Source organism: Equus przewalskii, chromosome 7, assembly GCF_037783145.1.
Source record: "Equus przewalskii isolate Varuska chromosome 7, EquPr2, whole genome shotgun sequence".
Taxonomy (NCBI): Eukaryota; Metazoa; Chordata; class Mammalia; order Perissodactyla; family Equidae; genus Equus; species Equus przewalskii.
In genome coordinates this window covers 3,406,439-3,430,445 of record NC_091837.1, presented here as the reverse complement: position 1 = coordinate 3,430,445, position 24,007 = coordinate 3,406,439, and the positions used below count along the sequence as shown (strand labels likewise).

The 24,007-nt window shown below is 44.1% G+C and overlaps 1 long non-coding RNA gene across 1 annotated transcript; it reads left to right on the top strand.

The window, feature by feature from the left end:
- The first annotated feature begins 3,960 nt into the window (after positions 1 to 3,960).
- On the top strand, positions 3,961 to 12,202 carry LOC139084646 (uncharacterized). Its single transcript, XR_011542183.1, has 2 exons — positions 3,961 to 6,216; positions 11,416 to 12,202. It is a non-coding gene; the product is annotated as an uncharacterized lncRNA (long non-coding RNA).
- The last annotated feature ends 11,805 nt before the right edge of the window (positions 12,203 to 24,007 follow it).

Here is a 24,007-nt window from a genome sequence, read left to right as displayed (position 1 = left end):
GAAGGTAAAATCTGGAGATTATTAATGTATGAGTTGAGTGGGATATATTTATGTGCTTTGAAGTCTCTTCTGGGAGTACCGAAATTACTATAGCTATCTTGGTGCATAAATGGTTGTCAGTGTCTGCTTACTGCTGAAGGAATGACGGAATCATCTATTCTCTCTGTAGGAAATATTACAAAATCATTGTCATATAAAAAGGTAATCAAAGAGTCTGCAGTCAGAAAATATGGGGGGAGGGGCTGTTTTAAAGGTGAAGGTGTGTTCAGCAGTTAATGAAAATGTCAGGATGTTTGTGGTATTTGTTTTTAAAATTAATAATTTCATTCCTCAGTCTAAATAATCACCTCATTAAAAAAAATGATTATCCTTTTCACTGTGTTGACAGTGACCTGGTTTTCTGTTGAGCCTCTTTTCCAACCAGCTCTTCACTCAAGACTCAATGCCCGCCGATGCTTATGGGTGAGACTCTCGTCAGCTGTTAACGAGATCCCTAACGTTCTCTGAGGCTCGTTCGCACACCACGCCGACTGCTGCTCTCTACAACTGAACACCCCACTTCAGGCATTTCAACTGTAACGTGACCTATTAGCTTCCTTGTCCCAAGCTCACTGATTCCTACAGGAATCATCTCCCCCAAGTCACACATGAGGAAACTGAGGCCAAGGCCAATGTGAAGGCTGAAGGAGGTGACAGGATGATAGAAGGGACGAGGTAAAGGCAAGATAGCAGCAGAGCTTTGTCCCAAGGCCATTCCAGTTGGTGACAAAATAACTGTCTCTAACAGATTTCCCAACCAGGGCTCCTTCCCCACAGCAGCGGCCTCCCCTTGGAGCCAGAAATGCCTGGGTTTCTATGGTCTCGTTCACAGGCCATCTTAGCTCTACTTAAGCAGGAAAGCTGAAATGACCTGTCCAAGATCCCTCAGCTAGTAAATGACAGATCCAGGCTTCAAATCCAGCCCTGTCCTTCCCCAGGGGCTCCCTGAGCCATGTGACGTGGGCTTTCTGGTAATACGTCCTTGACTTTGAGGACCCCACACCCTTTAAATGCACTTTCAATGTCTCACTAGGTCTCTGACAACCTCTGGAAGGGGCAGAGCTGGCTTATTTTACAGATGACAAAACAGCCCCAGGAAACTTTGGGAGCTCCATAACCTCCCTGTTGGCATGTTCTCTGGTGTGATCAGCAGTAACATTCCCCAAAGGCACAGGTTCTATGGAGAGAAGACCACCAAGCTACTCCCTGGGAGATGGGGGCTGAGACTCCAAGGCGCCCTGGCAAAGGATGAACAAAGCATGAACAAGGTGGGGGGAGGGGTCAAGCCTGAGAAGTGGGTCCCACATGAAGTCTCCTTATTGACAAGGGTCTTCTCCAGACACCCATCTTACACTTGGTTCACCACACCCAAAGCCCTGAAATGGGATTGGGGTGTTCATGACACAGACTTCTCTTAAAACCGGTTTCTAGTTCTCACCAGCCTGCATGCCCACGGTGTCCTCTCCCGCACCTCCCATTGGCATCCCTTCCTTGCATTGCCACTGTCCATCTGTCCCTTCCTCTTTTCCCCTCTTAACCGGAGAGTAAGTCTCCCAAAAGGAAACGTCTGAGGGTGGTTAAGAGGGAGCTTTAGGCACCAGAAAGAGCTGTGAACAGACTTCCAACTACATGTGAAAGCAACTTCTAGGGTCCCTTCCTGCTCCAGGGCTGCGATCTTGATTCAGGTCAAACGAGCTTTTCTTTCTTTTCCTCCTTTCTGCCCCGCCCCCTTTTCCTGACCGGGCCTTTCCCTACTGGATCCCGTCCATGAGAAACATGGACCTTCCAAAACTCAGGAGGGGTCTATTATGGCGTGCCCGGTGATTTGGTCTATAAGGCTGGGGAGAGATGCCATAGGCTCAGCTTCGTCGGAAGGCCTCCTCCCTCTCGGTTTCTTCCATCTCCACTTCTCCCCTCCACTTTTTGAGTCCACCCCTCTTCTCTTCACACCTTCCTGTGCTCCCTTCTCCTCCTTCCCCCTGGGACCCTGCACAGTTCCTTCCACTCGACTCGGTCTGCGACTCTGGACCCGGAGGTGCCACCTTCCCTCGCCCGGCGGGGACAGCGGAGTGTCAGACCCCTGCCCTCTGCCCAGGACCTGCGGCCCCCAGGCCCGTCCCCTCCCGCCTCAAGGCTCCGGCGCTCTCCACGCTCCCCACTCCCGGGTAGCCTTCCTGCCCCTCCTTCCAGCCTCGGCGGCTGCCGAGCAACACCCGAGCCACCCGGCGCCCTCAGAGGCCCTGAGCCCAGTGGCGGTTTGGCTACAAGAGTAACGGACCAGCGCGCGCTGGACGCCCGCAGCCCGCGCCGCCTGTTGCCAAGGCAACCCGCTCAACAACTCCCTCCCACCGCCCCCCACTCCCAGCAAGCCCCGCGCCGCTGCAGCCGGGGCGGAGACGCCGGCGGGGCCGGCGAGGGTGGTGAGTCCGCCCGCCCCCAGCATGCTGCGCGCGCGGGGCGGTGCTCTGAGGACGGGGCGGGGCCAGCGCTGTCAGCCTGCCTGCAGACCCGGACGCGCGCGCTTGTCGTGCCTGCCCAGTGGAGGAAGTGTGGGCTGTTACTGTGCTAAGGGCCTGGCAGGAGGCAGCGCTGTCTGGCTTAATTTTTATTTTTGCAATGAAGTTTTGTTAGTATGGTGATTTTATGTATTATTATAAAGTGTCATGTGCGCATACTCTTGTATCCCCCGCTTGGATCAGGCTGAAGTGAAGTCCCCAGGTGCTGCTGCTGTGAAATCACGCTTTGGAATGTGGTGTTTACAGTTGTGTCTGTGTTTACAATTGAAAGAGTTGACGCACCATCCGCAAATATGCTGCTCCGGCATGTTAACTATTTCGAGTTAAAGATACTTGAAAAACAGCAAATGCAAGAAAAAAACCCTGACTTTATCTTGAAAACAAGATGAAATTCTCGTGTGAAAGATATCCTCCCCATACCAGAAGGAAAGTAACATTCTTATCATCAAGGAGAAAAAGTCCAGGGCCAGCCCGGTGGCCGAGTGGTTCGCACCCTCTGCTTTGGCGGCCCAGGCCTTCCCGGTTTGAATCCTGGGCGCGGACCTGGCACAGCTTGTCAGGCCACGCTGCGGTGGCGTCCCACATGCCACAACTGGAAGAACCCACAACTAAAACATACAACTGTGTACTGGGGGGATTTGGGGAGAAAAAGAAAAAAAGAAAAAAAAGAAAAGGTTGAGACCAAGAGAATTCTGTGCAAACAGACCTTGTTAAAATAATTATCTTCCTTTACCCTGTCCACATACTTTAGTTATTTTCCCACAAACTAATATAAAAGCATGTAGATTTTGCCATTTCTTTGGGTCTTCGTTCCTTATGAAGGCTCCCATGTCACGTAAAACTTGTATTATATACATTTGCATGCTTTTCTCCTGTTGATCTTGCTTATGTCATTTCATTCTCAGGCCCAGCCAAAAAAAACCTAAGAGGGTGTAGGAGAAACACTGAAGGTTGTTTTTTTCCTTTTTTGTAATGCACGTGCCTGACTTAAGCTTTGATTGCCAAGGCATCTACTTCAGAGATGGCTATCTCCAATAAACAGGACTAGATAAAGAACCAGGCCTCCTCCCCTCCCGGAGGCTCCCTTGTGTTAGGGATCTGGGTTGGTTTCAATAACTAACAATCAGGCCACTTGTTTTTTTCTCTCCCTGCACTTTAAATTCCCACTCTTATGTTTTAAATTCAGCAATAAAGAGTGAGCCCATGAAACCCTAGGCCCCCACGCCGACCCCAATAAAAGCAAAAACCCAGGCCCACGCACTCTCCCTGTCTCTCTTTCTCCACCTGCATCCTTGCTGTGCGGCCCCCGGTGTGCTGTGTAATTTTCAGGTCCTGTAAATAATAAACCTTTATTTTTTGAAAGTTTCCTCATGGTTATTGCTGAAGGGCATCTTGCAGTTGATGTGGATTAAGGCTGCCCCAGCTAGAGAAGCCCAAGGTGACCTGGCCTACATGCCAAACTATACGACCCAGTGGACTTTTTTTATGGTATGAATTAGGGCTGCCCCAGGGAGAGAAGCCCAGGGCATCCTCACCTACATGCCGATCTATATGGCCAGATTCGTATCTAAAGTTATATGACCGCACAATAACCAGACCCCATCTGCACTGAAATCATTTAATGACTTTTTACATCATCTTTTCTTTTTTTCCAGTAAAAATAAGTCACGTACCCATGCCTTATAAAATTAGCCCTAACCCTCAACTCAGGGCAGCAGCAGGAGCTCTGACTGCCCATGGGTCCTGTCCCCATGCAGAAGCAGCAGCAGGAGCTCTGACCGCCCGTGGGTCCTGTCCCCACGCACCAGCTCTGCCTGCCCATGGGTCCCGTCCCCATGCCAGCGGGAGCAGCAGCAGCTGCTCTGCCTGCCCATGGGCCCTGTCCCCATGCCAGCGGGGGCAGCAGAAGCGGCGGCAGCAGAAGCTCTGACTGCCCATGGGTCCTGTCCCCATGCTATTCCACACTATTCTCTAAATAAAAGAGCACTACTGCCAGATCTTGAGAGTCTAAGAAATCTTTCTTTTGACTCCTCGACTCACCGACCCCGCATCATTTCTGGTGGCCCGTACGGGGAATTGCTTCATCGGCTTGTGAGCTCGAGTTCTGGTAAGTGCCCTTTTCTTCCTTGTGCCTTTCTCTTTTTCAAGGATGGATCTAAATTCACTTCTCCATCGGGAACTTTCTTGGATGGCTGTATGAATCCACGTTTGCTGCCCATGGCTACTCTATGGGGCAAATTGTGGCATTCAGCCTGAAGAGAATCAGTACCTTAAGCCTGAGGGTGATGGAAAATGAATTAATCCATTCCTTCCTGCTCTTTTTCAAGGATGGATCTAGATTCACTGCTCCATCGGGAACTTTCTCGGACAGCTGTATGAATCCACGTTTGCTGCCCATGGCTACTCTATGGGGCAAATTGTGGCATTCAGCTTGAAGAGAATCAGTACCTTAAGCCTCAGGGTGATGGAGAATGAATTAATCCATTCCTTCCTGACTCTATCTCTAATAGACAAATTTTACGTGGGCGCGGGTCGGCCACTTAAGTCATTAGGACGGCTGCCAATCTCCAAGACTCCCGTGGAAGGTTTCTTTTCCTAAGGCTGGATTGGGATCCCTCCCTCTGGCACCTGACCACGCTCTGAACTGCGAGGAAAGTCCCACTCAGGACTCCAGTTCAAGGAAAGTACCAAACTCTAACCTTTGGTGGAGTATGGGAACCCCTTCTTGGGAGAATGGCTCCAGGATGCAATTGGGTAGAATGTCCCCCAGACTGGCGGAAAATTCCTCACTGTCTTTCTCTTTCTCACTGTCTTTGTCCTTTTATCCTGGGGACCATTCACCAGGCACCTATTACTGCCAGACAGAATAGGGAAGATGTTCAAGGGATGCCCCCATCATCCCTTGCTACAGGAACCCCAATGGGGGGATTTTCAAGGTAATGGCTCCTTTTCTCTCTCCTTTTCTCTCGGGAACCAGTCACCAGGCCTATGCTGCCAGGCAGAATAGGAAAGATGTCCACCAGGCACCTGTTACTGCCAGGCATAACAGGGAAGGTATTCAAGGGATGCAATGCCGGGGGACGCCCCCATCACCCCTTGCTATAGGAACCTCACAGTAGGAACAACGGGTAGGATGCTGCCCTAGGTTCAGGGGGGATTTTTCACGGTAATGGACCCGTTTCTTTTGTCTCTCTTGGAGTTACAATGGCCATTTTCGTCTCCGTTTGAGCTTTGCAACCGGGAAACAAAGAATTCTTTAAAGAGTAAAAGGCTCCACCCCTGGGAGCCCCAACTTTGGGTTTCTGGGCCTGATCACCCCAGCAACCCTAAGTGGGGGTGCCCTTTCTTCCTTCGGGAAGAAAGGCCCTGGGCCATAGTTCCTCATAAAGCTTTGTTTAATTTTCTCTTGCTATTCTGTCTCATGTGAATTTAATTCGTTCTCCAGCCAGACTAACCCCCATTTGGGGAGAGGAAATGTCCTCCTCCCCTACAGTTTTGGCGTAGTCAGCAGGATGAAATTTCACTGGCTGGACACTGCTTGCTCCTGGACTGCTGCGGCCGAGAGATCCCGGAGCCCTGAGGAGAGCCGGCAAGAGGTAAGAGTTCTTACCACGTCAGTCTCCCGCATCTCTGCCGGCGGAGTCCAATGGAAGCAAGAGTGGTGAGTTTTTTGCTCTTCTAAATTTAGATTAGCAGGAGAAAATGTTGGTGAGGCTAGCTTCTTGGATTCAGTGACTCTAGGATTTGAGTACTCACTGGTTGTAGATCCTTTTCCTCCCAGAGATAGACTTTTCCTTGTCTCTGTCTTTTTGTTTGTCATAAGACACAGGCATCTCTATAAGCCTGTTGTCTGGGCCTTTTGTCTTGTTCTATGTCTTGAGAGCTTGGTTTTGTGACCTTTCTGGTCTCCGCCATCAGAGGATGCATGTACCGGCATGCATCTTGGCGGCCAGTCACATAGACTGGGGCTCCGGGAAACTTGACACTCTTTGTCCGGCTGTGTAAGCTCTCGGGGAAGTTTGTCATAAGAGGTCCCAATTGCTTTCATAGGGGGCCTTTGTCGTCTCTTGCCTTTACTTTCTTAGGCTATTTTTGGGAGTGAATTTTCTGGATCTCTTTTGGGGACGCCTCTTTGTCCTTGGTTAAGCTTTGGTTGAGTCGCTGTTAAGATCCTACTCGTCAATTCGGCCTGATCACCCCAGCAACCCTAAGTGGGGGTGCCCTCTCTTGACAGTTGACTCATTGAGTATTTTAGTCACCTACTGAGTCAGTTATGAGGGTAGGAGACCTGTGATTTATTCTGTGAACTGTCGTGCTAGCGTAGTGTGCCCCAGCATGGGAACTGTTGTGTGACTCTTATCTTGATAACCCTCTGGAAGAGGCCATGAGGGTGAGGTCTGATCTCTTCTTTTCCTTTCTTTGTCTGTTTTGCTCATCATCTCTTCTGTTGTCACCAAGTCGAGGTTAAGTTCAGGCTAGACCTGAGCAGAACCTTGACCTTCTGTAAAATTGGAAAAATAAGCCTTTTGCCAGGGATTTAACTCTCAAACCTGGCTCTGGGAGCCCCAGCCTCCAGCCAGTTCCAGGCCTTTGCCTCCTGCTTCCCTACCTCAACTTTGCTGGCTCAGAGACAAAGTGCCCAGGCTGAGCGGGACTTGACTAAATCTTATAACTATGTCAACACCTGCAATCGGCCTCTGCACCCTTTCTCCAGCTGCTGTCAGTCAGACACTGGCTTTACTGCCACAGGGAAGGCCCCTAAGCATCCCCAGAGACCCACCCTGTGGATGAGTTCTAACTCCATCTGGGAGAAAATTTGAGCGGTTTCTCTGTGCCTTTGTGATGCAGTTGGACAGGTAGATCAACCTGGAATGTAATTTGAGTTACAATCCAGTTTCTGGGAAATCAAGAGCAACTGTCCTTAGAAAATCCTTGCAAGACTGGAAATACTGCTCTAGAGGCAGTTCAGATTTCACCTAGTTCCTTTATCAGGAAAAGGATTATCATCTCCCCTCTCCAGGAACTACTATCTAGCCCATCACTAATTCCTAAGACTGAAGGAAAAAAAAGAGGAGGGGAGAGGAAAAACAGCCATAAGCGTGCCCTTGCCCAAAAAATCTAGCATCTTGAGTATCTTCTTCACCAATATTGGTAAAAAACAATAACTGTGCAGTCTCTGTGTACGTGTGTCTATGTGTACGTTATATGTGTGATATTTTACCTCCGGATGGTATGGCCAAAATTAAGAGCTCTGTTTAATTGGCTTAAAGTAAGCCCTTACATAAATTCTAAATGTAGTAGAAATTAATCCAATGTCTTTCAAGTTAACTTGATGTGAATTAACCTTTGGTAAATGAAAGCTTGTTTAAGTTTGTTGGTTTGATTGAAAATAGTCTTGTCAGAGTTGTCAGTATTTGCATATGATGCAGACATGCAGCCTGGGTTTACTAGTCAAATAAGTTCACATTGTCTGTTAAATTCGTCAGCAAAATAATAGCTTTAAATGATGACCAGTTTTGTCTAATGTCTCATGAAGTTTTTGTGGGTACAATAACTGTTTTATGGTCTGTATACTTGAAAAAAAAAAAAACCTTCCAAATTGTTTTGATAACAATCTTGAGTTTTGCCAAGTTAAGTTAAATGATAAAAATCTGAGCATCTGGGTCATTTTTGGATTGGATAGCACACAAGCATTACAGCTAAACTTATCTAAGTTATCTACTTTTGGCTTCTTATTGCAGAGAGGCTAAAAGTCTTTGGGTCTGTTATTGTAAAGCAGCGTGCTTCTAGAAATTGTGAAGTGTTTAGAATGCTGGTATAAAAGACAATTCGTAATTGCTTACCTTTTCAGTGTTTACTATAGTCTGCTAAGGGTTAAAAGTTCATATTAACCTATATAATTAAAGCTACTGGAAATTAATAAGGAAAACAGCTCTGTATTCAAGGAAAGTTAAAATGTATGTTTTCAGTAAAGAGGGTATAAAGAATGGAAGTATTTTTGTTTGATGGGTTAAGAAAGAGAAATTTGTCCTAAAGTACTAGAAAGGAAAAAAGAAAGACTTTGGGACAAATTCTGAAGGCAAAAAGAAAGTTGTAGAAGGTTTGTGAAGGAGAAATTCTGAAAGGAGTTTTATGACTGGTGAAGCAGACTAAGATTAAAGTAAATCCAATTAAGTGAATGAGTTTTAATGTTAAAAATAAGCTGGTACAGAAATTAAAGTTTGGTTTTCTCTCAAAGGATAATTTTCTTGAACTTTTGGCCTGCTCTAACTCTACCTAAAAGACAAATCTGTTTTGTTAAAATAATGGCTGAGGTCACTCTTAAGATTTTTGACTCTTTCTGTTATCACTTTGAATAGATACCTGAGCATTATTTCACAGCGAGCGTTGTTTGAACAAGTGTTTTAAAGTCTTTTGATATTTTTGACAAGCTTCTCGTCAAAAATATTCAAGTCCTGAGAAAAAGGGTTTCTTTTGAAAACACTAAATTACATGGGAAGCATTGTCAAATAAGCGATGATAAACTTTCTCAGGTGGTATTATGTGGGTGAATGTTATTAATATAGGTGTCTTAAAACTATATAACATTCCTAAAATTCTGATCTGTCCTGGTTATCAGACATAATTCCAACTGTTCTCTTGAAGTGTTGTATGTCACAGAAGTAACCAAGTTTCTTTGTTAATTGCCCTTTTGAGTCCTTTGTCCATTTGCAGATAGTTGTTGTTTTACTGTGATGCTTTTTGCTTTTGCAAATGTTTCGTCTTCAGAGAAATTCCTGGAAAGGATTATGACAAAGGTTCTAAACTATAGGTTTCTGATAAACTTTCAGATTGTAAGACTGAACTGGGTAAGAAATTACAGAATTCTAACAGAAACTAAGCTCATAGATCTGCTAACAGAAGATTAAGCTCAAGAACTGATTATACAGGACTGTGTGAACTGATGAGGATGATTATAATTCTTTATGACTTCTGTTTGAAATATTGCTGAGTTTTGTTTTGTTTTCTCATGTTTAAGGAAATCTTTCTTTCTTTTCTCTTATGCTAACTATGACTTACAGCAATTTAGTGAAATACATCTTTATGAGCAAAACTGAAACATTTGTCTTTTTCTCCCGACCTGATCCCTCCAGAATTTGGAAACTTTTTGTGAGTACGGTTATTTCATGGTAATATAGTTATTTGCATAAGTTCAATCAGAATTTGGTCTCCTTATAACAGGACACATTGGTTATCTTACCAAGGCTTTGACTGGAATGTCATATTTGAGAGAAATATACAGGCTCAGATATGACAACACAGCTTTTCAGGAACAAAGATTGGACTTTCTGGAACTAAAGCCACTTGGAAATATGGGCCTGGTACCTTGTTTACAGAGATTCTGGCAATCTTACCCGGTAAGTAAGGAAGCTTGCTTGTCTGGCAGGTGCAAGGAACCTCAAAATGTTTTGGGGGACCTCGAGAAGAGAGGAGTCCACCCAAATCTGGAGGTACTGCAGGCAAAATCTGATGGCAAGTCTTTGGCTTGGCTTTTCTGGCCTCAAGAGGACTTTACAGTTCAATCTGAGATTCCTCATAAAAAAAAATTCCAGCAAAGCAGATTTAAAAAAGCCTGTATAATCAATTGGTATTCTTGCTGCACTTATGTAAATAATTGGCAGACCAGTTAATCTTAATTTGGCTATCTTTTATAAAAATGAGGGTGATTTTAGAGAGAAAAAATTATGTCTCAGTACAAGGTATAGCACACATTCATGGATATTAGATTCTAGCTCTTCTCTTCTGCAAGATTCATCTGTTACTAATCATAATGTTTCCTTGTGGCCATCCATCTCTGATACCTGGGAGTTCCCTGGCCACAAGCAAACCTTTTCCTTCAACACTACTGCCCAAATACTAACGAGATTTGCCTTGTCACAGGTGGATCATAAACGGCAAGTTCCAAAGGTAAAGTCCCCAACTTATTGATACACACAGGATGGACTATATCAAATTTGGGACGAATATATTTGGCTCACTCCTGCTAGTGATCAACTCAGTAAAAGTCCACTCTATGTTGGGAACAAACCAATCACACCTGTGATACGTGGCCTAATAGCACCCGACCTATGGGACAAATTCCCCGTCATATGTGTTCTCATATCATAAGCTTAAAATATACTGATTGGTTTGGGACTGACTGGGATAGACGGCCCAGCATGCGTTGGTTAGCCCCTAATGGCACTCAGTGGCTATGTGGCTCCAACTTATGGCCTTGGCTGCCACCTGGATGGATTGGACTATGCACTCTAGGCTTTGTCTGGATGCAAGGTAGAACTACATTTACTATATCTCCTCCTGCTAACCTACCCAACCTGCAACAGTGCTGGACCTGCTCTGTCTTCCACTGGTATGACCATGTTTCCTCAATTTTCCTTCCCCAGTTAGGAATCGAAAGTGTCATCTGGCCCATGGAAGCTCTAAACAAATTTACTATGAAAGCATTAAAATGATACACAACATAGCCTTTTGCTGCTTGATTTAGAAGTGTCCCAAATGCGTAAGGCAGTCCTCCAAAACCGAATGGCACTGGATGTCTTGACAGCAGCACAGGGGTCACTCGTGCCATTATAAAAACTGAATGTTGTGTTTATATTCCTGACTACCATCAAAATATCTCTGGCTTCCTATGTGATATGAACCACCAAATTAAGTTCATGTCTGACCCTACCCTATCTCTAAACGGTTGGTTTAACTCCTGGTCAGGACCAGGTTTCTAGACTACTATCAAAACCTTATTCATTGGGTTAATCATATTGCTAGTATTTCCTATTATAATTTGTTGTCTGTTTCATTGTTTGTCTTCCGCATGTCAACAAAGTTTCACCTCCTGGACCACCTCTCGTCAAATGATTCTCTCGTCTCCAGAGGCTCTGGATGCCTTGTCAGCCTTGGACTCCACGGGTGCAGTCTTCCGGTCCGCTGAACCTCCTACCTATACCTATGGCCCCATTTAGGGACAGCTCTACGACCTTGTACAGCCGGAAGTAGTTACAGAAGACTGACAGTCGTCCATATCCCCAAAAGATTTCGGGGCAAAATGGGTTCGGGGGGGTTTATGATGTGGATTAAGGCTGCCCCAGCTAGAGAGGCCAAGGTGACCTGGCCTACATGCCAAACTATACGACCCAGTGGACTTTTTTTATGGTATGAATTAGGACCGCCCCAGGGAGAGAAGCCCAGGGCATCCTCACCTACATGCCGATCTATATGGCCAGATTCGTATCTAAAGTTATATGACCGCACAATAACCAGACCCCATCTGCACTGAAATCATTTAATGACTTTTTACATCATCTTTTCTTTTTTTCCAGTAAAAATAAGTCACGTACCCATGCCTTATAAAATTAGCCCTAACCCTCAACTCAGGGCAGCAGCAGGAGCTCTGACTGCCCGTGGGTCCTGTCCCCACGCACCAGCTCTGCCTGGCCATGGGTCCTGTCCCCATGCCAGCGGGGGCAGCAGCAGCTGCTCTGCCTGCCCATGGGTCCTGTCCCCATGCCAGCGGGGGCAGCAGAAGCGGCGGCAGCAGAAGCTCTGCCTGCCCATGGGTCCTGTCCCCATGCTATTCCACACTATTCTCTAAATAAAAGAGCACTACTGCCAGATCTTGAGAGTCTAAGAAATCTTTCTTTCAACTCCTCGGCTCACCGACCCCGCATCACATCCTTTAGAAGTTCTCCAGGCAGGGTCGATTAGTTGTCTGTCTGAAAATGTCTGTCTTTATTTTGCCCACACCCTCATATAACATAGGTTGTAAGGTTCTAGGTCATAGGAAGGACACCTACTGCCAGGGCCGTGGCAGCCTCTTCCTCTCCCGTCTACCCGCACTGATTTTCAGCCTCCTCTTAATGTTCATCCCTGGAGCGTTCCCTTATTTTTTGTGAGCTCACTTATACCTTTAAAGGGATGTTTCTTCTCTCACGGCCAGCATTTCGGGGTAATTTACAGCAGCAGGACATTTCTGGCTCCCCACACCCCTCAGCACTGCTGTATATTTTTTAAAGACTGTCTTGTGGGGTCACACTAGACTCTCTCTGGCAATCTCAACCGGCTCTAAGATTCTAGGTCAAAATGACCTTCTAATGCCCCCGCCCTCAGATCCCTTGCTCCAGTCAGCACTCTGAGCTTCTTCTGACAAGTCTCAGACTGGTGGGAGAGGAGCAGCCCCTCCTGAGCAGAGGTTAGAATGTTCAAAGAGGGTCCTAGAAAGGGCAATGCATAAATTACCAGGCTCAGTGACCAGGGAACCGCCTTCTTCATTGAAACTGACCCCAGCTCAGAGGACTGTTGAGCATCCGGGAGACATCGGGGAATTTAGCCCAGCCCTAAAGAGTGACTGTCTCCATGAGGAATTTCAGACACTTGTGGTCAGGCAAGTTAGAGGGAAAATAGCCACAGTCGACTGCCCATGCACCTGACAAACACACACATATACACTCTTACACACCCTTCACACACATACACGTGTTCACACACACACACACACACACACATATATATATATATACACATATGTTGTTTTAAAATGTACCCAAGATTTGTTTTAATCAGGTATGGTAAGACACACAGACACAGAAGTGACTGTCATGATACAAGTTTTTTACTTGTTAACCTTAAAATAAAGAGCCAAATTGAGAGGCAGTGAGGCATTTATCTTGGGAGCAAAGAATTACAATTCAGGAGCACGGTTTCAGGTAGAAACCCAAATATTGTCCTGCTTACAGGAAAGGGGCTTAGAGTTTTTACGGGACAAAGGGAGAATGAGGTGAGTTGTAGTAAGGAAGAGTTCATTGGTGCTAGATGAGGTAAGAGTAGGTTTGTACTAAATAGATTGACTTGAGGTTCGATCATCTGGCAAAAGGTCAGACTTGTACTTCATTGATTGGTTAGCGATCAGTCATCAGCAAAGTCCAGTTTCATCAGTCCTTACAAACAGGATATTCTTGTCCTTACTGACTTCTTGGAATGTTGGCAGTTTGGTCCAGTTTGGAAAATAAAGAAAATAAGACATGCAAGGCAATTCCTCTGAAATGCTCTCCAGCTCTATTTTAATATGGCTCCACTCATGTCAGCTTTCACATTTTTCCCTTTTGATCAAGATCTTTCTCTAAAGCATCACTGACCAAACACTGGAAAGCATTGCTGATCGACAATTGAAAAGTCATCAAAGCATTCTTGGTATCCTGTGACCTGGAAGGTTTATTACCAGTGTGTCACATCCCATGTAGGAGGAAAAGTGATTTCCCTAGGAGCCTTAGGCAATATTTGAGCAACAAGAATGACAGAGCAGAGGAAGACTCTACTGTCAAGTTCTTTTAAGGGTAAACATCTTTTGCAGTTCTTTGAAGTTTCTTGAAGTTGCATAAACCTTAATATTCAGTTCTGTATGTTGAGTGACCATAATCTTGGTGTTTGTAGAAATTCTGGAGCAGCTCTGAGTGAGTAGTAGCATAAGAAGTTTAAATGAAAGTACACATAGCACAATCCTAATAATCATCATAAACAATAGTTGAAGTCCTGGTCTCATCCAAGCACCTCTGCCTGAAGGAAGCAGCTGAAAACATCGATAGGGAAGCAGAAGGTGTCGTTGAAAGACACAGGACCACAGAGGTCTTGTGCTATCTTTCTAATTTTTCTAAGTTCTAACTCAACTTCACCAGAAGAGTTGATGCAGGTACAGCGGGAGGTCTTGTTGTCTTTGTCTCCCGGCAGTGTGCTGTGGAAAGATTGATCTGCCAGGGCAGGGTTTTTATCTAAGGTTCTGATTATTCCTTTGCAATACTGAAGTATATCTCCTTTAATTAATTGACCATCAAGAGCAGAAAGTGCCATAGGTCGGCTGGTAAGTATTTCAAATGGTGACAACTGGTGTTTCCCAAAGCGGGCAGCTCTCAGATTCAAAAGGACTAGAGGAAGTGCTGTAGGCCAAGCCAATCTCAAGGTTTCCAGAAATTTTGCCAAATCAGTCTTAATGATATCATTTGTTCTTTCCACTAGTCCAGAGGACTGAGGGTGATAAGCACAATGGACACACTGTAGAATGGGCCAAACTCACAGACCTGTTCCACAACACAGCCAGGAAAGCGTCTTCCTGGGTCACTAGACAGTGCTGAGAGCATGCCCCAGGGGGTATTATCTTTTCTAATAAGATTTTGGCAACTGCTGAAGCAAGGGAATGCTTCAACCTGATAAGAAAACATGCAAACCATAACAAGAACAACCTACAGCCTTGGGAAGGCGGCCGCTGAGTGAAATCCATTTGCTATTCCTAAAAAGGCCCTTTAGGCCAGTCAGAATGTCCAGGGGCTGTGTGGATAGTCTCCCCGGATCGTATTTAGCACATACAGCACAGATCAAGTGTGTCTCCTGGGCAACTTTAGAAATATTGTCCCACCAGTATTGTTTCATGAATCTTATAAGTTTATTTTTGTTTTTGTTTTGCTGAGGAAGATTCTCCCTGAGCTAACGTCTGTTGCCAATCTTCATCTATTTTGTATGTGAGCAGCTGTCACTGCATGGCCACTGATAAATGAGTAGTATAGATCCATGCCAAGAACTGAACCCAGGCCACTGAAGCAGAGTGCGGCAAACTTAACCACTAGGCCACCAGGGCTGACCAGAAACTTTTTTTTTTAATTGAGTTATTGATAGGTTACAATCTTATGAAATTTCAATTGTACATTAATGTTTGTCAGTCATGTTGTAGGTGCACCACTTCACCCTTTGTGCCCACCCCCCACCCCACCTTTCCCCTGGTATCCACTAAACTGTTCTTGGTCCATAGTTTTAAATTCCTCATATGAGTGGAGTCATACACAGATTATCTTTCTCTCGCTGGCTTATTTCACTTAACATAATTCTCTCAAGGTCCATCCATGTTATTGCAAATGGAATGATTTTGTTCTGTTTTGCAGCTGAGTAGTATTCCATTGTATATATGTGCCACATCTTCTTTATCCATTCGTCTGTTGATGGGCACTTAGGTTTCTTCCACGTCTTGGCTATTGTAAACAGTGCTGCAATAAACATTGGGGTGCACAGGACTTTTGGGATTGCTGACTTCAGGCTCTTTGGATAAATACCCAGTAGTGGGATGGCTGCATCGTATGGTAGTTCTATTTTTAGTTTTTTGAGGAATCTCCATACTGTTTTCCATAGTGGCTGCACCAGTTTGCATTCCCACCAGCAGTGTATGAGGGTTCCTTTTTCTCCGCAACCTCTCCAACATTTGTTGCTATTAGTTTTAGATATTTTTGTCATTCTAACGGGTGTAAGGTGATATCTTAGTGTAGTTTTGATTTGCATTTCCCTGATGATCAGCAATGATGAGCATCTTTTCATGTGCCTATTGGCCATCAGTATATCTTCTTTGGAGAAATGTCTGTTCATGTCTCCAGCCCATTTTTTGATTGGGTTGTTTGATGTTTTGTGGTTGAGTTGTGAGAGTTCTTTATATATTAAGGATATTAAGCCTTTGTCAGATATATGACTTGCAAATATTTTTTCCCAGTTAGTGGGTTGTTTTTTTGTTTCAATCCTGTTTTCATTTGCCTTGAAGAAGCTCTTTAATCTGATGAAGTCCCATTTGTTTATTCTTTCTATTGTTTCCCTTCTCTGAGAAGGCATGGTGTCCGAAAAGATCCTTTTAATATTGATGTCAAAGAGTGTACTGCCTACGTTTTCTTCCAGAAGCCTTATGGTTTCAGGTCTCAGCTTTAGGTCTTTAATCCATTTTGAGTTTATTTTGGTGAATGGTGAAAAAGAATGGTCAATTTTCATTCTTTTACATGTGGCTTTCCAGTTTTCCCAGCACCATTTGTTGAAAAGACTTTCTTTTCTCCATTGTATGCCCTCAGCTCCTTTGTCAAAGCTAAACTGTCCATAGATGTGTGGTTTTATTTCTGGGCTTTCAAGTTTGTTCCATTGATCTGTGCACCTGTTTTTGTACCAGTACCATGCTGTTTTGATTACTGTAGCTTTGTAGTATGTTTTGAAGTCAGGGATTGTGATGCCTCCCTCCAGGGATTTGTTCTTTTTTCTCAGGATTGCTTTAGCAATTCGGGGTCTTTTGTTGCCCCATATGAATTTTAGGATTCTTTGTTCTAATTCTGTAAAGAATGTCATTGGGATCCTGATTGGGATGGCGTTGAATCTGTAGATTGCTTTAGGTAGAATAGACATTTTAACTATGTTTATTCTTCCAATCCATGTACATGGAATGTCTTTCCATCTCCTTATGCCGTCATCCAATTCTCTCAGAAAGGCCTTGTAATTTTCATTATATAAGTCCTTCACTTCCTTAGTTAAATTTACCCCAAGGTATTTTATTCTTTTTGTTGCGATTGTGAATGGTATTGTATTCTTGAGTTCTTTTTCTGTTGGTTCATTACTGGAGAATAGAAATGCTACTGACTTATGCAAATTGATTTTATACCCTGCAACTTTGCTGTAGTTGTTGATTACTTCTAACAGTTTTCCAATGGATTCTTTGGGGTTTTCTATATATAAGATCATGTCGTCTGCAAACAGTGAGAGTTTCACTTCTTCCTTCCCTATTTGGATTCCTTTTATTCCTTTTTCTTGCCTGATTGCTCTGGCCAGGACCTCCAGTACTATGTTAAATAAGAGTGGTGATAGAGGGCATCCTTGTCTTGTTCCTGTTTTCAGGGGGATGGGGTTCAGTTTTTGCCCATTGAGTATGATGTTTGCTATGGGTTTGTCATATATGGCCTTTATTATGTTGAAGTAGTTTCCTTCTATGCCCATTTTGTTCAGAGTTTTTATCATAAATGGCTGTTGGATCTTGTCAAATGCCTTCTCTGCATCTATTGAGATGATCATGTGGTTTTTATTCCTCAGTTTGTTGATGTGGTGTATCACGTTGATTGATTTGCGGATGTTGAACCATCCCTGTGTCCCTGGTATGAATCCCACCTGATCCTGATGTATGATTCTTTTGATGAATTGCTGAATTCTGGTTGCCAAAATTTTGTTTAGAATTTTTGCATCTATGTTCATCAGTGATATTGGCCTGTAGTTCTCTTTTTTCGTGGTGTCCTTGTCAGGTTTTGGTATCAGCGTGATGTTGGCCTCATAGAATGTGTTAGGAAGTGTTCCATCTTCCCTAATTTTTTGGAATAGCTTGAAAAGGATAGGTATTAAATCCTCTCTGAAAGTTTGGTAGAATTCCCCAGGAAAGCCATCTGGTCCTGGGGTTTTATTCTTTGGGATGCTTTTGATTGCTGTTTCAATCTCTTTCCTTGTGATTGGTCTGTTCAAATTGTCTGCCTCTTCTTGAGTGAGCTTTGGGAGATTGTAGGAGTCCAGGAATTTATCCATTTCCTCTAGGTTATCCATTCTGTTGGCATACAGTTTTTTGTAGTATTCTCTTATAATCTGTTGTATTTCTGCAGAGTCTGTTGTTATTTCTCCTCGCTCATTTCTGATTTTGTTTATTTGAGCTTTCTCCCTTTTTTTCTTTGTAAGTCTGGCTAGTGGTTTGTCAATTTTATTTATCTTCTCAAAAAACCAGCTCTTTGTCTCATTGATCCTTTCTACTGCCTTTTTCGTTTCAATAGTATTTATTTCTGCTCTGATTTTTATTATTTCTCTCCTTCTGCTGACTTTGGGCTTCATTTGTTCTTTTTTCTCTAGTTCAGTTAGGTGTGCTTTAAGGTTGCTTATTTGGGATTTTTCTTGTTTGTTAAGATGTGCCTGTATTGCGATGAATTTTCCTCTTAATACAGCTTTTGCTGTATCCCATATGAGTTGGTATGGCATGCTATCATTTTCATTTGTTTACAGGTATTTTTTTATTTCTTCTTTAATTTCTTCAATGATCCATTGCTTGTTCAGTAGTGTGTTGTTTAGTCTCCACATCTTTGTGCCTTTCTCAGCTTTTTTCTTGTAATTAATCTCTAGCCTTATAGTACTATGATCTGAGAAGATGCTTGTTATTATTTCAACTTTTTTAAATTTGTAGAGGCTTGCCTTGTTTCCCAACATATGGTCTATCCTAGAGAATGTTCCATGTGCACTTGAGAAGAATGTGTATTCAGCTCCTTCAGGGTGGAGTGATCTATATATGTCTATTAAGTCCAATTGTTTTAGTTTTTCATTCAGCTCCACTATTTCCTTGTTGATTTTCTGTCTGGATGATCTGTCCATTGATGTGAGTGGGGTGTTGAGGTCCCCTACTATTATTGTGTTGTTATTAACATCTTCCTTCAGGTCTTTTAATAGTTGCTTTATGAATCTTGGTGCTCCTGTGTTGGGTGCATAGATATTTATAAGCGTTATTTCTTCTTGATGAAGTGTCCCTTTGATCATTATATATTGTCCCTCTGTGTCTCTCTTTACCTGTCTTATTTTGAAATCCACTTGGTCTGATATGAGAATTGCAACACCTGCCTTTTTTTCCTTGCTATTTGCTTGAAGTATTGTCCTCCACCCCTTCACCCTGAGTCTGTGTTTGTCCTTGGGGCTGAGGTGTGTTTCCTGGAGGCAACAAATTGTTGGATCTTGTTCTTTAATCCATTTTGCCACTCTGTGTCTTTTTATTGGAGAGTTCAATCCGTTCACATTGAGAGTGATTATTGATGCATGTGGACTTAATGCTGTCAATCTGTCGCTCATTATCTTGTTTTCCTGTGTTTCTTTTCCTGTGTGCTTTAGACTACCCATTTAATACTGCAATTTCTTATGCTGGGTTTCTTAGATTTTTCCTTATCTATGATTTGTGACTCTGTTCTGTACTTTATTTTAGTGTCTACCTTGAAGTTTGTATTTAGAATCTTGTGTATAATATAGTCTATTCTCTGGTGGTCTCTTACTTACTCGACCAATACTGATTTAGACCCTTTGCTCTTCCCCTCCTAAATAATTATTTTCATTTTTTATTCCAACTCGTCTTATTAATTGGTAGTTAGAGTGCTAAGATCGTCCTTGTTTTGGTAGTTTCCTTATTTTTACCCTAATGCTATAGTTGAATATTTGCTATCCTGTTCTGGTTCTATCCATCGGTCTCCCTAGTCTGTGGCTTGTGTCCCCTTTCTCCCTTTTTTCTTTTTTCAGGTATGAGAGCCTTCTTGAGGATTTCTTGTAATGGAGGGCTTTTAGTTACAAATTCCCTTAACTTTTGTTTGTCTGGAAAAGATTTAATTTCTCCCTCATATCTGAAGGAAATTCTTGCTGGATAGAGTATTCTTGGCTGAAGGTTTTTATCCTTTAAAGCTTTGAATATATCACTCCATTCTCTCCTAGCTTGTAGGGTTTCTGTAGAGAAATCCGCTGACAGTCTGATAGGGGCTCCTTTATAGGTTATTCTCTTTTTTTTTCTTACTTCCCTGAGTATTCTTTCCTTATCATTCCTATTTGCCAACTTTACTATTATGTGCCGTGCGGTGGGTCTTTTTACATTGACAAATCTAGGAGATCTAAAACCCTCCTCTACACACATTTCTCCGTTTATCCCTAGATTTGGGAAATTCTCTTCAATAATTTCATTAAGCACACTTTCTGCTCCATTTTCCTTTTCCATATTCTCAGGAATTCCTATGATCCTTATGTTCTTACTCCTCATTGAATCCATTATCTCTTGGAGATTTTCCTCATTTTTTTTAATTCTTAGTTCTCTTTCTTCCTCTGTCTGGCGCCATTCAGCCTGTCTATCTTCGATTATGCTGATTTGCTCCTCTAGATTGTCTACACGGGCATTCAGGGAATCCGTATTCTGTTTTATCTGGTCCATTGTGTTTTTCATCTCAAGTAATTCTGTTTGATTCTTCTTTATGATTTCAATCTCTTTTGTGAAGTAACTCCAGAACTCGGCTTGTTTCTCTATCTTTCTCTCTACCTCATTGAGTTTTTTGATTATAGCTGCTCTGAATTCATTATCACTTAGTTTACCTAATTCCAAGTCCTCAGGACTTAATTCTGTGTTTTTATTGTTTTCCTTCTGGTCTGGGGCTTTTATAAATTGCTGGACGGTAGAGGAGCGGTTTTTTCTCATGGTGGTAGAATTCAGTTGCAGTTACAGCCTGTCGCCACTAGATGGGGGTCGAGAGCGGCGTGTTAGCTCTCCGCCTTCGGGGCAAGATGGCTGCGCCCACTGGCTTTGTTGGGGGGAGGGGCTGTAACTCACACGCGCCGGTCTGGGTTCAGATCAGTTCTGTTCTCTGGTCTCCCAAGGCCCTTGATTTATGGGGTCCCCGCGGACAGAAGCTTTCCCCCCCGTCAGCGGGTCTCCACTGAACCAGCGGCAGGAGTCCTGGATGATCCCCTGGTCGCGCGGCCCCTCCCCCACTCCTTCCCGACCTGCGCCGCAGTGATCGCAGACTCTAGGGGAAGGAGCGATGTTCTCTCCTACCGTTCCAGCGCCTCCGAGGGTGTAAGCAAGGTTATGATCTCCGCCTTCTTGGTATTGTAGGTCTCTAACGAGCTGGCATTATGTTTATTCTCTGAAATTCAGTTCTTCCAATCTTTTGTTGTATTTTGGAGGGGAGAGAATCCCGGGTCAGCTCACCCCGCCATTTCGCTCCCCACAGCAGTCAGGGCTGACCAGAAACTTTTAAGTTTATCTGCTGCCCAGTGGGTCTGGGTCATCTGATGGGTCATTTCATGGTCTTTGGCAAGACAGGCTTTTTGTTTGGCTCATACCATGCATTGGTTAATAGGCTGAAATACAACCATTACCTGTCCAATAAAAACCTTTCTTTAAGCAGTGCCTTAGATGGGGCATCTTTGATCATTTTCATTAGCTCCCCTTTCGAAATATAGTCAAAATATGCCGTAATTGCTTCAAGATTCGTGGCTCATAAGGCAGCTGTCCTTGTGACCTGATCAGCCATATTATTTCCTTTAGCTTCCTCTGAAATTGACTGAACGCCTGGGGCAATGGCTAGGCTGGTGGAAGTTGTACCAATTCGAGCAATTCATTAACAAGGGATCCGTTTTTAATTTGGGGTCCTCCAGAGATTAGAAATCCTGTTTCCAGAGCGGGCCAAAATCATGAACGACCCTGAAGCCATAATGACTGTCTATATAAATGTTTGCAGTTTTTTTTGCCGACGTGCAAGCTCTAGCCAAGGCATGTGGTTCCGCTTGCTGAGCTGAAGTTGACTGTCAGCAGTGGAGCTGCTTCGATCACCTGGAAAGGAGTTGCAAAAGCATATCCATCGCATTATCTTCCCTTATCATTTCTTAAATAGGAACCGTCAGTAAACCTTGAGAGCTCGGCATGTGTAATAGGAATTTCCCATCAATCAACCCTAGGTGTCAGTAGTTGGTCAGTCAAAGTTAAACAGTCAGGATGTGTATTGTTGGAAAGCAGAGGAAGGAGAGTTGCAGGGTCAAGATTGTTACCGCGAGAGCGTACTATGGGGAGAAGTGGACAAGGGGATCTTGTAAGAGGTAAGTCAAGTTGCAGAATGATGTTGAGAGTGATAAGAACTGAGTACGCCTTCCACAGCATGAGGAACACAGACAGTGAGGGGCGAGCCCGTAATAATTTCCTCTGTTGATTTGATATGAGCTGCTGTAGCTGATATTGCTCTCACGCAAAGGGAGACCTTTGGCTCCTATCGTTGACCACAGTAACCAAGCAGTCTCTGTTGTCCTCCATGTATCTGAGTAAGGACACCAAGGCATTTCCTTCCTTCCTGCGTGTGAAAAGGAAAAAAAGTTGATCCTTTGGATGTCCCAGCACAGGTGGGCTGAGAAGCCTTCCCTTTAGTTGGCCACAGGAGCCGTTTCGTTCCCTTCTATGGGGTCAGGCTCAATAGACTTTAAAAAGGTGAAAAAAGCTTGGGCTATTAGGGAAGAGCTTGGTATCCAATTTCTACAATATCCTGCAAGGCCTAGAAATCTTCTCAGTTGTCTCTTAGTCTTTGGGTGGGGCAAACTTGACATGCTCTGAAGCCTGTTAGGGTCTAGAAGCAATCCCTCATCTGAGATTAAATGTCCCAAATATTTAACTGGAGTTTCCTGTAGGGATCTTGGGCCCTTTGGTTGGTGGCAGTTTAAGGACGTTGAGGCTGTGGTGCTTACATGCTTCCTTACCAGGGGAGCAAAGGAGGAGACAGTCCATGTACTGCAGGAGAGTCGACCCCTCAGGACAGGTGACATCTGCCAAATCTCCCTTTAAAATCTGTGAAGAGTAGGCAGGACTTTCTCTGTAACCGTGCAGACGGCGGTGTGGCTCTGTGACCGGGTAATGAACCCAGGCTGCTGAAGCAGTGACAGCAATGAACTGTAACTATTAAGTGATCAGGACTAGCTCAGATATATGCCAATTTGATGAAACATTCTGCAGCCATTCAAATTACAAATAGATGGACTTTGTAATATGAAAAGTGTGCATACAAAACAGGGATAAAAATACAAGCACACTAGAAAGAAGTGAACCTCTATTGAGGCACAGGGCTCAGAGATTTTTACAGATATTTTGAAAATTATGCCTTACAACAGGCCTGTGAGTGGAGGAATTATCATCCTCATTTGAAGAGCAACATTCATCAGGACTCAGAGAAGTTAATGACATGCTGGAGGTCAAGTAACTAACGAGTGACAGCCAGGATTGAAACTCAGTTCTATCTACCGTACCCTCCATGCTCCCAACATGCACCCCCATACATCCCCCCCCTCACCACAAGCGCCCTCACACACCACACACATACACCCCCACACCTCTCATACATACACACCACCTACACACACACAACCACACCCCACACCACACATACACATCCCCTTCGAGCCCATAGAGGCCTAGGTGTGCGTGGCTAAGAGTCCTCAGTGACCCTCAGGACAGAGAGAAAGTTGTGCTTTCCTGACTTAGCATTTTTTGCAATCTGGATAAACTGAAAATTTCCCAAATCACCAAGTCCTGACTCTTTTTTTGCTTGACAGTTCTCCTCAGTTCATCTCTCTCCTCACATGACCGACTACAAGCAGTAAGAATTAACCAGGCCACACCTTCACCTCTTTGCTCAGAAATCTCAGCTGCATATCAAAGTTCAGGCCCTCCATGTTCTGCCTATCACACACCTGTAGGACACAGTTCAGCGAAGTTTCTGCCACTGTGTAACAAGGACCCCCTAGAAGCTCTTTGCTATTTCTCAGAAGTCTTTTCCTTAGAAGGGACAGAAACTCAATATCAACCGGTTTAGGTGAAAAGAGGGATTTCCCTGAAAGCCTGCCAGTGAGGGGTGGGGGCGTGCTGTAAGTGGCTGGCAGGGAGAACTGGGATAGGAAGCTGCTTCTCTGCCCACCTGTCCTTTTCTTTGAGTAAGCTCCTTTCTGTCAGGCCAGCCTGCTTAGGGAACTCTGGAAATGTGAGCATCGGTGGTCCCAGCTCCTGACGCCCATATGTACCTCCCCCGTAGGACCTCCTCTGTCCTGAATCCTAGTTT